At 31.5% G+C, this 5,654-nt stretch overlaps 1 long non-coding RNA gene across 1 annotated transcript; it reads right to left on the bottom strand.

Moving 5' to 3' along the window:
* Window positions 1-3,007: 3,007 nt before the first annotated feature.
* Window positions 3,008-5,516, bottom strand: LOC134257060 (uncharacterized). Its single transcript, XR_009989846.1, has 3 exons — window positions 4,891-5,516; window positions 3,226-3,257; window positions 3,008-3,059 (listed from the first exon to the last, which is right to left on the bottom strand). It is a non-coding gene; the product is annotated as an uncharacterized LOC134257060 (long non-coding RNA).
* Window positions 5,517-5,654: the final 138 nt, after the last annotated feature.

Here is a 5,654-nt window from a genome sequence, read left to right as displayed (position 1 = left end):
AAAATTTGGACCAACTCAACGCACTTTGAAAAAATTTTTCAAACTATCTTTCAAAAAACTAAGCCTAACCCTACCCTCAAAAATGAATTGATTTACTCCCGTCGAAAAGAGGAGAAGACGGGTATAAGATCCCTCAGTCCATATCTTTATCATTCCAATACATAAGTGTCGGTAACAAACAGGGGAGGGGAGCAATAAACCTAAAAAGGGTACGCTAAGTTGCCTGAAGCTGTCCTCTGTTAGTGCCCCCTATACACCTTTACATCTACTTATCAAAGACTAGAATTAAAAAAAAAAAAGAAGAAACGAATTATTGAACTTAAACAATCGTCACTCTTTTTTTCAAGACCCTTTAATTTTCCCTTTTATTTTATCAAAACCTTAAATATTTAAAACGTTAATATCCCAGATCCTACAGTAACTTATCATAAAAAAAGTTATCAAACCAGGATCTGTTTTTTATCATACCGATTATTTGAAGGAATATTGATCAATCTTTACATTTTTTTCAAAGTGCATTAATATGGTCAATATTAACGCACTTTGAAATAAAATTATTTTTTTCAAAGTGCGTTAGCTTGGTCCCAAATTTTAACGCACTTTGAAAAATTTTTTCAAAAGTGCGTAATTTTTCAAAGTGCGTTGTAACAGACGTTAAATTGTGTCATTTAGCCATCTTTGTGAAAATTAAGTTTTGAACATTGAAAAATTGTACATGGTTCGTTGATTTAAAAGTGTATGATCGAGCAGATGCTTGTGGGGGTGACAGGTCGACAGGGGATGCTCACTCCTCCATGGCACCAAATTCCACTTCTGATGTTTTGGAGGTCCGTGTTTGCTCTGCTTCTATATTGTATTGTTTAATGGACTTTTGAGCTCTAATACTGCTCGTTTTGTCCATAAATTAAATCGATTGAATATGCTTTGCTGTAAAGATCATAATACATTGTACATTATTTTGCCCACTAAACCTACTTCGTACGTTTCTTTTTAAAGATATAAACATAAGCATGAAATGTCTTCGTAAATGTGGTATTCATGGTTGCAACCATAGCTGAAATAAAGTAATTTCATTAAAATTTTCAGCCTTAATTTCAACATTAACGAAGGAATCATTGTATTCTTGAAATGACACCCCTTTATAAGAAAAATACTATCATGGTAAAAGAAAACCATGTGATTGTCCTCGTCGTGCCGTCTGTATTTATTGTTATTAGTTCTCTTATATGTAACTTCTAAAGAAGGAAACATATATCAACAGCATGTCCGCGTTTTCTTAATTTTTTAAAAGTAGGTTTTTAAGGCTGGAGAGCTTACCGTCTTTTGTTTATCTTAAAAAATATGCCCTCCACTTTACATTTAATGCATCTTTTCTTTCCGCATTTCACTTAAGCAAATGCAGTGGTATAATTTGACGAAAAGGAAAAACACAAAACATAAAAAGATATGAAAAGAGGTCTGGAGAATGAAAAACTTTATGAATTTTATACTTGTAATTTGAAATGCATAGAAATAAATCTAGATTTCATTTGAAAAAAAGGCCTGTACAAGTAAATGGGGTTGTAAAATAGGAATATACATATATTTGGAAATGCGTTGTTATAAAATATCTTATTTTTGTATCACGTGTTAGTGTGTACAAATGCAGAAAGACCGAGTTTTGAGTTTTTCTAATTATAGAAAAAATCCGATTGACCTGCACTCTTTGAAATGATACATGATCACAAACTCCCTATTTGTTATCCATGACGAGATCAACTCTCACAAATATTCCGACTCAAATTATTAGTATGTGGCTATTTAACGTACATGAATAACATTTCTTACTTGGACTAATATGTATATTGTGGCTCCTGGAATATGAAATGAATTATAAAGAAAACTATTTTGATAATAAACTTTTATTCATTTGTTATTCTCAACATTCTTATAATCCATGTTTTTCTTTTGTCACTTAACAAATCCAGATCGATTACTTTCAACTTCATCAATGGCATTCTATGGTTTCTTTATGAATGAGCCTTTTAACCAATCACTAGAGCATAAAAACATAATATAAAAGCAAATTATATGTAAAATTGTATCGAAGTTACATGAAATGCTTTGAAATAGAAAATAAAAGCTACCACATTGCTATTCTTCAGAATCAGAAAGACGGAGTTTAAAATAATATGGAACAAAAACCGTGCAAACTTTTGCTAAATTAACTACTAATTTGATGCTGTATTTCTTTAACAAATACCTGGGATACGGGTATAAAAACATCTATTCATACATTGCATCGTTCAGGTCAAAGGTTTCTTAACCATTTTGCTCCTTTATTGCTACTCTTGGACAAACAAAGTGCCTTTGACGCTGTTTTTTATCGCGTCATCTAGTGAAACTTAACCTTTTGAACTCTCCTGACTTTTCCCTGCTTATGTTTGATAGATTATGATTGTGATTGTATACTGTTTAACGTCCCTCTCTAGAATATTTCACGGATATGGAGAAGTCACCATTGCCGGTGAAGGGCTGCAAATTTAGGCCTATGCTCGGCACTTACGTCCTTTGAGCAGGGAGGGATCTTTATCGTGCCACACCTGCTGTGACACGGGGCCTCGGTTTATACGGTCTCATCCGAAGGACCGTCCCATTTAGTCGCCTTTTACGACAAGCAATGGGGTACTGAGGACTATTCTAATCAGGATCCCCACGGGGCTATGTTTGATAGAAAATGTAATATGATAATGAATATTGGAACTATAAAATTCTCAAAACTTTAGCTCAAAATCTGAGACAGCTTAGTTAATTAATTGTAAAAGGGCATGTTTGTCTGTTTACAATTCTGTTTCATGTTAGAAAAAGTTCTTTTATTGGCTCATGCAAACTTGCATGAGACCAATCAGATTGCGCATTTTTTCCCACGCCAATTTCAGTCTATCCCTGGAGCAAAGTGAACTCTTGACATGGGAAAACGATCATGATGCATTGGAACTTTATCCATGATAAAGGTATGATTACTTACATCTTATACAAGTACCAAACACACAAATGTGTCCTCGAGGACAGTCAGCAGCCTATAAATATCAAATGATAAAAATATTTAGTATTTTTATGTGCTTCATTGTTTAATATTTCAAAGATACGTAACATCATTCAAAATAAAAAAATATATATATTAAAGGTATTAAATTTGAAATTGAAGGATAAAAAATATCAACAAGAAAGATAATTTATACTCACGCTTGTACAATATCCGTTATCTTCCACTGGGTCTGTTTATCATAAAAAATAAGAATGCATCTCTTTTATTTCTAATAATATTCTAAATATATGTTTGTACATTATCTGAACCTAAGGGATGAATGACATAATGTTGCAAGATAAACTTTTGTATTGACGTTTGAAAAAAAATATTAAGGTGCACAATGCAAATAAATGATTAATATATGCTTAAATAGGATTATTTGAATAGAAACTAATTCAGATCGGACAGATGTAACTATGGCTACATATTCACAACATCATTTTTATTTAAACTTGTCACTTTCTGTGGCTGTTATTTGATTTTTGAACATAACGACTATGTTGAGGTCCTTTAGAAATTTTAATAGTGCATGATACACAGATATGTTAACTCATTTTCCAATGTCAATTAATTATCTATTTATTAATAATTTTTTAGTAAATTGGACATCAGTTAAATTTATTCAAGCCCATAATATTTAGACGGGTGTAGATGTACACAACATAATATTTTTAATGTGGGAAGTTTTCAAATATCCCAGTTAAGGTGCTGTGAATGTAGGACCATTCCGTAATTCCTCCGATTTAATTCTATGTTTATACCTTGCTTTGTGGGATTTAACTAAGGAAAAACTAGAATTTATTAACTCATTTTAATGCTCTATTACAAATTAAAATAGCAAGTCATTTAATTTTCTTGATTAATTTTGTACAAGGTAAAATTTCAAGGTCATTGTCACGAGGAAAAATAAAATAAACAGAACCTGTCCCAAATAATGTATATGTTAAAAATGAAATACCTATGTCCTGTATTCTAAAAGTTATGAACAAGGTAAAAGTTTTTTATCCAAATAGACGAACAGGTAAGAAAAGATCTCATTTAATGTTTTCGTTTCCTTTAACCAGGGAACATAATATCATATGCTCTTACATGAAGAGGTCATAGGAACTTTTTTTAAAACAGTTAAAGTTTTATTGTCAAAATTGTATGGGGTAACAACTAGGAATTGAAAGCAAAATAATCAGTGTATATGATTTAAATAAAAATGATTAAAAGTATATAAATGATTTCTAGTTAAAAGAAAATAGATACTAATAACATCTTACGGATTTCCATCCCTAATGGGACCAAATTCTCTACCCTTAAATATCCGTCAAGTAAATAATGCTCTGATATTATATTAAATCATTTTATAGCAGAAAAGGATTGACCGCGAGAAAGTTTCAAAAATGTCATTAATTAAGCAGTAGTTAATTAACAAAGATTACATTGAAGTCTATGGGGAAAAGCGGTTTTTTTAAAATAAAAATTCTAAAAATTTTAATATCAAAAAATCCTGCGGTGGAAAAATACATTGAAACATTGAAAATAGAATGACAATTTAAAACAATTGTTTTACCAGCTAATTTTTTTTTTGATTGCTTTTTTTTATTATTTAAAAAATAGGGGAGATAACTCTTACCAAAATTCAAAATCATAAATTAGGGCACATCCCACGATACATACTAATAGTAATATATGGGAAGCATGTCTAAATAAACTGAGTATTCAATGCCAGCATATCTGTTATGTATTTAATTTCAATGAATTTGTTCCTATTGGGGATTGAATACCTTAATCTGTAAGAAGACATAAACTTCAAATAATGTATAATTACGTACTCCGTTCACACACACCAGCAAAATGATTACAATGATATCCTGATGGGCAGTTTGGCCTTCCCTGTTTCAACATGAAATGAAAAAAATTATTAATTAAACTATGTTTCCCAAAAGAAAAAAACAACAATGTAATACCAACATACGAAATATAAATATGAAGCATTTTCTTTATTAAAATGCAAAAACTTCAATGACGAGGGTAATTCTATAAAAAGTGTGTCATCTAAAGGTAAGAAAATAAGGTATATTCTAATTAATTCCAATCCCTTAAAGTATTCCGGGTGACCTTATACACATGTCTTAGGTCTTTGTACCCTTATACAGAAAGCCTTAACATTCCCATCCGTAGGGATGACCCGAGGACATTGATGAATATCACTACCAAAGGCATAATGGGATTTTGTACCATCTTCCTTTCACCTGATCCAATCTCTGATGTTTAGAGGTCCGTGTTTGCTCTGCTTCTGATTTGTATTGTTTTATGGATATTGATTGACTTTTGATTGACTTTCATGAATAAACCGAAATTTTTTAAGAACATAAAAGATTATTCTTTCCACAGAAAAAAATGATATCTTGTGTGTGTGTGTGTGTGTGTGTGTGTGTGTGTGTGTGTGTGAGGGTGTGTGTGTGGCTCCCCCATACTGGGGACCTGCTACAGATACGCAAGTCGTAAAATGGGGACATAAAAAACATTGGGGACTTGATTTAAGTCCCCAATCTTTTTTATCGTTGAAAACGAAAAATTGACATGTCTAAACCCT

The sequence above is a fragment of the Saccostrea cucullata genome, unplaced genomic scaffold, assembly GCF_032062105.1.
Source record: "Saccostrea cucullata isolate Sc308-1 unplaced genomic scaffold, CSIRO_AGI_Scuc_v1 ctg16217, whole genome shotgun sequence".
NCBI lineage: Eukaryota > Metazoa > Mollusca > Bivalvia > Ostreida > Ostreidae > Saccostrea > Saccostrea cuccullata.
The sequence above is the reverse complement of the archived record's forward strand: the minus strand, read 5'-3'. Positions and strand labels throughout refer to the sequence as shown.